The 12,825-nt window shown below is 41.6% G+C and overlaps 1 protein-coding gene across 4 annotated transcripts in view; it reads left to right on the top strand.

Annotated features, from left to right (window-relative positions):
* PTPRG (protein tyrosine phosphatase receptor type G) overlaps window positions 1–12,825 on the top strand; it is a 703,723-nt gene that overhangs the window by 78,479 nt on the left and 612,419 nt on the right. The window lies entirely within an intron of this gene.

Below are 12,825 nucleotides of genomic sequence, written 5' to 3'. Positions count from 1 at the left end.
TTCTAATTCCATCCTAGTTGGTAATAGTTTGGCTTTTGTTAACTGGAAGAGAGCTCTAAGTTAGAAATCCTGGATGCAGGTCATCAGGCAAGGAATATGTTCTATGATATCTAACATTTATGGAAACATATAAAATTAAAGGAGCTATTTTTAATGAGATAATCATTGAAAATACTACCTCTCTTCCTTTTATCTCTCATTACTGGTAAGCTTTAAATTGCTGGAACAGGCAAGGTACTCTTCTGTCTTTAAGTCAATACAATGAGAGAGTGAGGTGTTGCTTCATGATTGACAGAACCCATTTGCTGCTAGGGACTTATTAGAATATTAGGGTTTCCTGATTTGCTTTGTCTTTTAAAATTAGCTTCATAAACGCACACACTTGAACAGACTCCTGAGTTTGGGTGTTACCTTTCCTCCTACCCAACTAAGAACATTTAAAAAGAATCAAAGCATTTCTAGGCTAGGGATAAAAATATATTTTAAGTGATATAAGGGAAAACTGAAGATGGAAGTAAATAAACGAGAGCTTAGGTTTAGCAAATATTGACAACGATTAACACCTCTTATTGGTCAAATTGGCTGAAAACCCAGTGTTTGAGTTGAACCACAGGAAATAAAAACTACCCAGTTGGGTTGTGGTTGATGGCTTTGTCCACACTACACATACCAGTTCCATCCTGTGTGTTTGCCTGTCTGCTGTCTGAAACCCCTTTCTGGGTTTGGGCCTTGTCTGCTCTGAGTCGTGCTGGAGGCAGAGCCTGTCTGACAGTCAGGTTTCCAGCTTCTCTTGCAGCTAATATGGGGGCATGTGACCTGGATTCCACCAGTTACATACGTCTCCCTTGGACTTTGGATCCATAGCTGGTATTGCCAAGATGCAGGGACAGAGGAAAAGCCATCTTGGCAGTGGCCACAACATCCTGTTGACAGGCAGCAGTGGGTAGTTGGAGGGGCCTCTTTGCCTTAACTGACTTGAGTCTTGTGCTTGGTTATCTAGCCCTGAGGTTGGCATGTTTTTTCTGTTAGTAAATATTTCAGGCTTTGTGGGATATACAGTCTTTTTTGGAACTACTCAACTCTGCTGTTGTAGTGTGAAAGCAGCCATGGACAGTATATATAGATGTGGATATAGTTTGCCAATCCCTGATCTAGCCTACCCAGTGATCCTGAGAACTAAGCTACCTCATACTTGCAACACATTCTTTTTCTTAGATTGGGCAAAATTGGTTTATTTTTCTTGCCTCCAGGATGCTCGTTCCTACTTGTAGACTCCTTCGTTCTAATTTACTGTATGGAGGGGCTGTAAAATCCCACCTGTTTTATACACAGATAGGGGCTGTTCCTACCTCCAAAGAGATGGCAGCTCTCAGGATAAAATATGGCTCACTCCCAATTCTCTGTAGTATTAATTCTTAACTGAATGTATACTCTTTGTCTAAAACTCTTTTGGAGTTATACATCCTGAAATCCTTGCATTTGAAACGTTGTTTCCCCCTAAAGGGTTCTGTGTACCCTTTACTTGGTCTCCCCTAATAGTACATTCTATATAATTGTAGTATGACTTTAAAACTAGGAGTTTGATTTAAAATTTGTAGACTTTGTTCTGATCTCACTAGTTAGGCACACACTCAGTTGTGTATGTGATGTGCCTGTGTGTTTTTCTGTGCATTATTATCATATGTGTAGACTCATGTAACCATCACCACAGTCAAGATATAGGACTGTTCCATTGCCACAGAGGTCGCATGTGCTTCCCCTTTAGAGCTGCACTGAGCCCGTCCCTAACCCCTGGCTATCATTAATTTGTTGTTGTTTAACCTTGTAACCTTTTGGGGCTGGTTTTCTCCACTCAGCACAATTCTTTGGACCCGTCCATGCTGTTGGTCCCTTTTTGTTGCTGAGTAGTGTTCCGTGGTAGGGATGTAGTTTGGTTTTGTAAACCGTTCATCTATTGAAGGACTTCTGGGTTTTTAGTCTGGGGATATTACAAATAAAGCTGCTATGAACATTCACATACAGGTTTTTGATTGAATTTAAGTTTTCATTTCTCTGAGATAAACACCCAAGAGTGCAATTGTAGGGTCATGCGGTAAGCACACATTTAGTTTTATAGGCAATTACCAAACTATTTTCCTTAGCTGGGTGCACGGCAACTTGTATTCGCAATGTTGGAAGGGTTCTTCCTGCCTTTTTATTTTATCCTCTTTAAAACCATTATCTCGGTTAGTTTTACTAAAACAATAATTGCAATTCTCTTACGTGCCAGATATTATTTATACTAAGCACCATACACATAGTATCTAATTTAATCCTCGTAACAAATCCTCAAGCAAGGCTGATACCATGGTTTTCTCATGAGAGGGAAACTGAGTCAGAGTGTAATTAACTTGTTCAAGTTCACCCAGGACATTAATAGGCAGATCTGCAATTCAAACTTTGTCTTTGGAGCTAGTGTTCTTAACCACCTCTCTAGACTGCTTTTCTCTAGACTGAAGATTTCTAGACAAATCTTCCTTTTTGAAGATTTTATTTGTTCATGAGAGACAGGAGAGAGAGAGAGAGAGAGACAGAGAGGCAGAGACACAAGCAGAGGGAGAAGCAGGCTCCATGTAGAGAGCTTGATGTGGGACTTGATCCCGGGACTCCAGATCAGGCCCCGGACTGAAGGCAGCGCTAACCCGCTGAGCCACCCGCGCTGCCCCTAGACTGACTGCTTTTCTAAAGTACCACTAAATGTTCGATTCACTCAGTGCCTTCAGATGTTTCCTTATAAAGTATCTCAAGTCTGATGATGGCATTTTTGAAGCCCATGATAGCCTGCCCACTTACTAACACTCTCCTGCACCTATTGTGAATCCTCTGTTGCTTTGGATCATATTTGCCCTCCTGGCTTTTGACGTACCTGAAGTCTAAGACTTTTCACAACTTCGTGGTAAGTGGGGGCTTAATGTTTGACTAAATGGATCTTGTTGCGTGGTCACCTGGGAATATTCTAACAGTGCAAGTGGTAAGGAATCTATCATGGTATGTGGTGAACTGGAGATGAAGACTTTGAGTTTTAACTCAACACATTTGTGTGGCTGTAGGTTTGTTACCTGTGGAAATTTGTTCCATGTCCAAGCCCTCATAACTGAATGTTAGGTGAACTTAACAGAATCTAACCACTAGAGATTCCCTGGCATCCCCAAGGAATCCATCCTTTTCTTCCTTGAATGCCTTTATGTGTTCCAGACACAGTTCTAGGTTCCAAGGACCCAGATGTAAGACACTTAGCCTACCCCCTATCAGGATACACACATTCACTAAAAGGAATGTCAAAAGGGAGAATCCAAGGAAAGAATGAAATGCTCTTACATACTCTTGTGATAGAAGAGAAATTTCCTCCTGGAACACACATCTTGAAATACCTAATTTTTTCTGTTCTGACACAAAAAGCCTTTCATTTTGTGCCAGTGGCTAGCTGCAGGGTGTTTGATTGGGGTGGCTCCAGGCTAATGTACCAAGGGAATGCCTGCACCTCCTAGGCTTTCTGCTGCAGAACACACGCTCCTGACACACTCATTTGGCTGCCATCTGGAATCAACTTCTTCCAAAGAGAAGGGGTAGAAAATGTTCTATTACGTTCTATTACTCTCTATTGGAAGAATAATGGCATATTGATCGAATGTTTCCCAAGAGAATGTTTTCATGTGCTTCCTGTATATTTCAAACTCTAAATAGGAAAAGGAGTAATGGTGGCAGTGGGTGCGTCAGGTAGTGAATCTCCACTTTGAAGACTCTGATCTTTGTTGAAGTAATTATTTAGTGAGAAAATAAAGGATGAGCCCATAAGCTAAGAAATGCATACAGGTTTAACACAGAGTAGTGATGTCCAGGAGCAGTCATGTGTGAGTTTACTACTGAGGTAGAAAAAAAGCTAGTAGAACTTTGCTCTCAATCAGAATAACAACTAGGTTATTGTGTTAAGTGTAGTGCAGGGTTCTTTGTATTTTGACTACTCTCAGAAGTATGTTTGTCCTATTTAACACTAAGCAAACTGACACTATTTTACTCAAGATCACATGGTTGGTGACGGGGCTTGTGGAGCCTGGGTTTGGGGTTTGGACTCTGCTTTATTCTGTCCCTAAACCTGTTATTTGAGCCAGCATGCTATATTCTGTTTTGCCAGAAGCAGACTGTACCCTTTACAAAGAGCAGCCAGGAGGTCCTAATAAACGTGGCACTGGGGTTTACTACTAACCCTAATAAGGGACATCTCTCTCTCTCTCTCTCTCTCTCTCTCTCTCTCTTCTTTTCGATTTCTCTTTGTCCTTAATTCTCCTTTCTTTTCTTCTGAAAAGGAAAAATAAAAATATAAGCACCAGGGGTTAGGATGCCTGGTAATTTTGGTCTTCCCAGTAGAAATGCAGTGATACATCCTAAAAATATGAAAAGCACAGCTCTATCCTGCTGTCGAGAAATGATCTTTTGATGCACAAGAGTTACAAAACGGAATCAATGAAGCCAAGGGTGGAGGCTACATATACCGTAATCCTGAAAACGTGGAATGCCAGCGAAGTATTACAGAATTGGCCATTGCCACATTCCTGGGAACATTAGCGGGAATGTGTAATACAAGATTTTTGTGGAATGAGACTCATGTTCGAAGAGCAGAGTGGAGAGCTCTGCACAAAACTGCTGAGAAGCAGCCAGAAAAGGGCTCATGAATGATTGAGCCCTGGCCAGGAGAAAGGATATTTGGCACCTGACTTAATAGGATGCACTGTTATCCAACGGTTGGATGTATCCGCTGTTTTCGGGAGGAGGACTGTGGGACTTCTCTTGGGGTGATGACTGAGGAAGGAAGTTTTGTGTTTGAGCCCATGTGTTTCTCACCAGCAGTGTTCTTTTCTGTGGAACGAATGTTTCTGAGCCCTAGTGTGAACATTTAATGGAATTAAATAAGCATTTCATCATCAAACGAAGTCAGGTTTTATTTTCAGATTTATTAATGGGATAATTTTTGGCTGCTTTGTGTTCTTTTAACTCTTGAATTGCAGATGAGTTCCTTTGTCAGATGTTTGCATTTGGAAAGGGCTTTCACCACTGTTTGGCTTATGGCTTGCTTTTCTTGTTTACTTTATGTGATAAACGAATTTTAACTACCAATAATAAAAGTTTTAGGAATCCTATTTACATCTGAACAATGATTTGGCAACTCGAACCTATATTTTTTTGCTCTGGAGTTGTCTAGTAAAAAGTTTATATGATTCTGCTGACTCTAATGGCTCAGATAAATTATACATTTATCTGTGTGTGTGTTTATATTTCTTTCTTCACTGCCTACACTTTTAGAACCCTATTTATCAACCTCAATTACACCGGTGTATTTGGACACTCTCAGGTTTTTTTAAAGGAAAAATGTAATTTCTGTATGCTACCAGATGGGTGTGTTGGCTATAAGCTAAAAATCCCAAAATACTTAACAGACCATCTGGTGTCTTGGTAGGGTTTAATCGATTAAGTTCTTGTGAACTGATTTCCAGGCTCATCAGAGGTGATCTTAACCCCCTTTGGATTTTTGTTTTTAAAAAGTTGTTTGTCTTCTATCCTATTGTTAATCTTCCCTTAGGATTTTCATACAAACTATTGGTGGTAGATGGTATCCACCGTTTATTTATGTGCACATATGGTGTCGGATTGATCAGTGATAGGGTGTCCTGAACACACCTGTTGAGGCTGGCGGATTAGGCTTAGTTCATGGCACAAAGCTTTTATCAGGAGATGGTAACTGGTCCAAAGGGGAGTTGCCCTTCCCTGGATTCATTGCCATTGAGCTGGAAGCTAAGCAATTTCTGTGCACAGACAAACACATTGGAAGTATTTTGGGTATGTACATTGTACTGGGTAGGTCATCTCTTAATACTATGGCTCTTGTGTATCTTGGGCAGTGTTCAAACTACCCGACATGTTGTTCTGTACAAGTCATCCAAGAGTTAAATAAATAGTACTATAATCCTTATTTTGCGGATGCACTGTTAGCCATTGGCTGAGCTGGTAACTTAAAGTCTGTCTGCGTCTAACTTTGAAGTTTGAATTTCCTCCACAGTGTAGTTCCCAGTGGATGACAACTTGCTAAGCCCCCTTTCTATGCCATGGACAGGACTAGGGTTAGTGGATCCTCAGAGGAACAAATGTTCTCCATCTCTGTCTTTCTGGAAATTTGCTCCTCTGGTACAAAACATTTTAAGTACTGTTAAAATCTTAAGTACTCTTATTCGTATTTAAGATAGGCATTTGGTTTTTCTACAATATGATTTTATTCTAATACTTTAAATGCGGGCTTGTCAATCTCAGCACTATTGATATTTGGGGGCTAAATAATTCTGTTGTAGGGGGTTGTCCTGTGCATTGTAGGATATTTAGCAGCATCCTTGGTCTCTACTGAATAATGCCACTGGCACTCCACGTCCAAAATGAGACAACCAAAAGTATCTTCAGACATTGCTCAAAAGTCCTCTGGGGGAAAATTCCCCCTATTTGAGAACTACTCTTTTAAAGTTACTGCCAGCTATTTGTCATTGGGTAAAAGGTCAAACACCTATTTTGGCAGCTGCATAATCTTCCTGTCAAAGAAGAGGAGATTTACAACACAGCCACCCATGTCATGAAGGTAGAAATTATGCCAAGCAACAAATTTGTATTATTTTATTTAAATTCAGTTTGGTAATATATAGTATAACACCCACTGCTCACCCCACCCAGAAAATTTATATTTATTATAGAACATTTTATTAATACATGTAACATGGTGGAGGGCCATTTAAAAAAATGCTTATAAGCAAAAAAGGGAAGGACATTAAGAAAATCACCTCTTAATCTAGAGATAATGTTGACTTGATCTTTTGTTCTTCAATTTTGTAGTTTTTAATATATCTCACGTATAGGAAAGACATAATATACATACAGGGATAGATAGACTGTCCATAATGTTTTGCTTTTTCCCTTTATATTGTGAATATTTCCCATTTCTTTCATTCCCCTTCTCCAGCATGGTTCATAATGCACAGTACACCTCATTTGCTATTCCTCATCCCTTTTTTTTCCTTTTTTTTCTTTTCCTCATCCTTTTTAAAGAGCTGTGATAGTAATCTTTAATTAATAGAACAATATTTATTTTTCTATAATTTTGATGTTAGACGTTTAATCTGTTTTTAGATTTTTTTTCTGTTCCTAATAATGCTTTGATTTATTCCCCAGATATTTATTTTTAACGTGCTATGTGCCAAGCATTGCTGTTTCAGGTACCCAGGGTAGAACAAATGAGCCAAACAGAGCCCTGCCCTAAAGGTTCCACCAGTCTAGCAGCAATCTTACAGCTAAGCCATTGTACATATTTCTGTGTTGTCTTGCTGAGATTCATTATGCCCTGCTGCTTTCTCCTATGTGTTGGCTGCCCTCCCCACCCCCCCCAACTTCCTTTGCTCATCTGGACCACCTCTTCCCACTGTAAAGACTTAGCCTCTGTGAATGGAAAGCTCTAGATTTCTGCTTGCCTGTGAGATTAGAATTAACCTTGGCTCAGACTGTTTCCAGTTTTCTAGCAAAATCAGCATGAGCCAGAATATACTAGAAACAGCATGTGTGTGCTTTGTTAACTGGGGGAACTGTCAAGGAACATGTAAAGGTAATTAAGGAATTTAATGTTACACAGAATATTGACAGAATGGTGTTTTTCTTGTGCTGGTTTTCATGGCTGGCCCCATGCAAAGCCCAGTGAGGCAGAGTAGAAGCATTAAAAAGATAGGAGATTTCGTGCCTTTCCTGAGTATTTGACCTTGGCGAATTACTAATCTTCTTGAGCCTCAGTTTACTCTTGTGCCTCATAGAGTTGTTGACAGAAGTGGATCAGATGTGTGAGCAGCATGTGGTTTAGGGTTTGGGGTGTGGTGCTTACTCAGAAGAGTGGAGGCTGCTCTTATTCCCATCCTGCGTTTTGACAGCCTTTTGAATCACTTTCCAAGTACCTGTTGTTTGCCTACCCTTTGCCAGATACTTGACATGCATTCTCAAGTCTTAATAGTATGCTCAGGAGATAGATGTAGGTAAAATTATGTCATTTTTTGCTTCATTTATTTTGAGGCTCCACTTTAAGGTGAATATACATTTACAGTGTCTTTCTGGTCTGTTGACCATTCTGTCCTTGGTTCTTACACTTGGCCTCAGGTTTGTATGGTTTAAACTTCCTGCAGGGGAGGGTTTTTGCTTGTTTGCTTGCTTGCTTGCTTGCTTGTTTGCTTGCTTTCTAAAATATTTTATTTATTTATTCATGAGAGATACACACACACACACACACACACACACCACAGAGAGAGAGAGAGGCAGAGAGACACAGGCAGAGGGAGAAGCAGACTCCATGCAGGGAGCCCGATGTGGGACTCGATCCTGGGACTTCAGGATCAGGCCTTGGGCTGAAGGCGGTGCTAAACTGCTGAGCCACCCGGGCTGCTCTCTTTCTTTTTTTCTGGGAGGGGAGGGGTTGGGAGGGGAGGGGGGGGGGAGGGGAGGGGGAGGCGGTATGGAGGGGAGGGAGGGCGGGAGGTAGGAGGGAGGGAGGGAGGTGATGGGAGGGAGGTGAGGGAGGAAGGAAGTAAGGAAGGAAAGGAAGGATGACGAATGAAGGAAGTCCTGCAATTGCACTCCGGTCAGTGCCGTTCCTTTCCTTTCCTTTCCTTTCCTTTCCTTTCCTTTCCTTCCTTTCTTTCATTCCTTTCCTTTCCTTTCCTTTCTTTCTTCTCTTTCAGTTTTTATTTATTCATGAGAGACACACAGAGAGAGGCAGAGGGAGAAGCAGGCTGTTGCAGACATGGCACCCATTTGTTCATTTTGTGTTTCTCAGACACATTTTGGTAGTGTATCGTCTAGGTATTCAACAAGTCTGTACCGTATACTGTGCTCACCCACAAGCACAGCTACCATCTGAAATCAGGGATCTTTGATATTACTCTTAGAATTATTTTGGGGCATCTCGAGCCACATCTTTATATGATGGTGAACTGTTCCGCCTTTGGGCTGTCCCCCCATCTCTTTCCCTCTCCTTAGGCCTCCCTACTCCCAGAGACACAACAATACTGAAATTAGGCCCTTAACCCTGCAGTTAATAACCCTACAATGGCCTCTAAGTGTTCCCCTGAAAGGAACATTTGGATTTTTAAAACAAATTATTTATTTTAGTGGGGAAGGAGCAGGGAGAGGGAGTCTTTTTTTTTTTTTTTAATTTTTTTTTTTAATTTTTATTTATTTATGATAGTCACAGAGAGAGAGAGAGAGAGGCAGAGACATAGTCAGAGGGAGAAGCAGGCTCCATGCACCGGGAGCCCGATGTGGGATTCGATCCCGGGTCTCCAGGATCGCGCCCTGGGCCAAAGGCAGGCGCCAAACCGCTGCGCTACCCAGGGATCCCCGGGAGAGGGAGTCTTAAGCAGACTTCGTGGTGAGTGCGGAGCCTGATGTGGGGCTTGATCTCACAACTCTGAGATCATGACCTGAGCCCAAACCAAGAGTCCGACACTTAGTTAAGTGCCACCCAGGCATCTCTGCATGTCTCTTATTTTAAATCAAAAGCTCAGGGATCCCTGGGTGGCGCAGCGGTTTGGCGCCTGCCTTTGGCCCAGGGCGCGATCCTGGAGACCCGGGATCGAATCCCACATTCGGGCTCCCGGTGCATGGAGCCTGCTTCTCCCTCTGCCTGTGTCTCTGCCTCTTTCTCTCTCTCTCTGTGACTATCATAAATAAATAAAAATTAAAAAAAAAATAAATCAAAAGCTCGGAATGATTAAGTTTAGCGAGGATGGCATCTTGAAAGCCAAGATCTGTTAAGAGCTAGGCTTCTTGCCCCGAACAGCCAAGCTGTGAATGCAAAGGAAAAGTTCTCAAAAGAAATAAAAGGTGCTACTCCAGTGAACACACATATGATAAGAAAGGAAATCAGCATTATTGCTGACATAGAGAAGGTTTTAGTGTTCTGGTTAGAAGATCAAACCAGTCTCAACATTGCCTTTAGCCAAAGCCTAATACAGAGCAAGGCCCCAACTCTCTTCAATCCTATGAAAATGAGACAGGTGGGGAAGCTCTAGAAGAAAGTTTGAAGCTAGCAGAGGTGGTTCATGAGGTTTCAGGAAAGAAGACATCTTTGTAAAACGAAAGTGCAAGGAGAAGCAGCAGCAAGTCAGAAAGTCTTGCTCAGATAATTAATACAGGCATGATTATACTAACCCATCTTATAGTGGAAGAAGATGCCTTCTAGGACTTTCATAGCTAGAGAGGAGAAGTCAATGCCCCGCTTCCAAGCTTCTAATAACAGGCTGACCTCTAGTCAGGGGCCAATAATACAAGTGGTGACTTTAGGAAAATGTTCATTTACCATTCTGAAAGCTATAGGGCCTTTAAGAATTTGCTAAATCTACTCTGTTTGTGCTCTGTACATGAAACAACAAAGCCTGGATGACAGCACATCTGTTTATGACACAGTTTACTGAATTTTTTTAAAAAAGATTTTATTTGTTTATTCATGAGAGAGAGAGAGAGAGAGGCAGAGACACAGGTAGAGGGAGAAGCAGGTTCCACGTGGGCAGGGAGCCCACCGTGGGACTCGATCCCTTGTCTCCAGGATCACGCCCTGGGCCGAAGGCAGGCGCTAAACCACTGAGCCACCCAGGGATCCCCCCAGTTTACTGAATATTTTAAGCTCACTGTTGAGACCTGTTTAGAAAAGATTCCTTTTAAAATATTACTGCTTTTTTACAGTACGTTTGATCATCCAAGAGCTCTGATAGAGATGCACATAAGATTAATGTTGCTCCCATGCCTGTTAACACAGCATCCATTCTACAGTCCATCATCAAGGTGTAATTTTGACTGTCAAGTCTTATTACTTAAGAAATATGGTGCGCCTGGCTGGCTCCTGACTGACTCAGTAGAGCATGGTCGTGAGTTCAAGCTCCATATTGGATCTGCAGCCTACTGGAAAAAAAAAAAAAAAAAGAAACAAATACATTTTTAAGAGTATAGCTGTCGTAGACAGTGATTCCTGTGATCATCCCGGGCAAAGTAAATTGAAGACCTTCTGGAAAAGATTTGCCATCGAAAGGCAATTAAGAAATTTATGATTTAATAGAAAGAGGTCAAAATATCAACATGAATAGGAGTTGGGATTCCAACCTCCCAGAGGACTTAGAGGTTCAAGACTTCTGTGGAGGAAGTAACTGCAGATGAGGTGGAAAGAGAAAGAGAATCAGAATTAGAAGTTGTGCCTGAAGCTGGAAGTGAATTGCTGCAATCTGATAATAAAACTTTAACAGATGAGGAGGTACTTCTTATGGATGAGTGAAGAAAGTGGTTTCTTGAGATGAAACCTACTCCTGGTGAAGATGCTGTGATGAGTGTTGAAATGACACAAAGGATTTAGAATATTACATAAACTTAGTTGACAGAGCAGCTGTAACCACCACCCTGATCCATCAACATGGAACAAGACCCTGCACCAGCAAAAAGATTAAAACTCCTTGAAAGTTCAGATTTTTTTTAGCAATAAAGTTTTATTTGGGTTGAGATGTGTATACATTGTTCCCTTAGACATAATGCTATTGCCCACTTAAGACACTATAATATCTGTGTAAACATAACTTTTATATGCGCTGGGTAATCAAACAATTAATTTGGCTCACTTTATTGTGGTGTTGGCTTTCTTGCAGTGGTCTTGAATGGAACCTGTCGTTATGTCTTAGGTATGGCTGTTTTACATGTTCCCAGAGCTATGGCTGGCATGTAGTAGGTGTTTAAAAATACAGATTGAACGAATATTATTATTGAAACATCTTAGTCAAGGGGTACCTGGTGGGCTCAGGTCATGATCTTGGGGTCCTGGGATTGAGCCCCATGTAGGGCTCCCTGCTCAGTGGGGAGTCTACTTCTCCCTTTCCCTCTGCCCCTCCCTCGCTTGTGCATGTGACTCTGTGTGTATGTGCATGTGTGCACGCACTCGTGTTTCTCTCTCAACTTAAAGGAAACATCTTAGTCAAGAAGGAATGTCAGTCATACTCAGTCTTTCTTAAAGGTATATTCTGGTTGATATGGTTACATACTTTGGCTATTTCACTTCTGAGTGTTGATGTCCTCTTTTTCATGAAAGGGTTTGCTTTCTTTTGACTTTGTTTCCCTGAGCATCCCTTACCTGATGCAAAAGAGCAGGTGACACAGAACTGGCCTGGTCTCAGTGATTAGCAAAGGTAGCTAATGCTCCTACAATCCCCAATTGTATTCCCATTGATACATGGGAATCAATCAGAGCTCACTGTTTGTTCTGTAGATAGAAGATGGCTTGGGTGGGTCATGTTCAGAATTCTTGAATATTGAAGACATTTTCCTTTGTTTCTTGGTCTTTGCTTTCTGGTTCCATAGACTTTACCTTGTTTTTCTATTGTAAACAAGGTTTTTATTTATTCCCCAGATACTATTTTTTTAAAAATTTTTATTTATTTATGATAGTCACAGAGAGAGAGAGCGAGAGAGAGAGGGAGAGGCAGAGACATAGGCAGAGGGAGAAGCAGGCTCCATGCCCTGGGAGCCCGATGTGCGATTCGATCCCAGGTCTCCAGGATCGCGCCCTGGGCCAAAGGCAGACGCTAAACCACTGCGCCACCCAGGGATCCCCCCCAGATACTATTTTTAACCCACTGTATGCTTCAGGCACCCAGGATAGGACAGTGAACAAAACATCCCTGCCCTCCTGAAGCTGAATGCTAGCAGGTAAATCATTGCATTTATATCTTTGGTTTGTTATTT

This window comes from Canis lupus, chromosome 20, assembly GCF_011100685.1.
Source record: "Canis lupus familiaris isolate Mischka breed German Shepherd chromosome 20, alternate assembly UU_Cfam_GSD_1.0, whole genome shotgun sequence".
Classification (NCBI taxonomy): Eukaryota; Metazoa; Chordata; class Mammalia; order Carnivora; family Canidae; genus Canis; species Canis lupus.
This window is presented reverse-complemented; position numbering and strand designations above follow the sequence as displayed.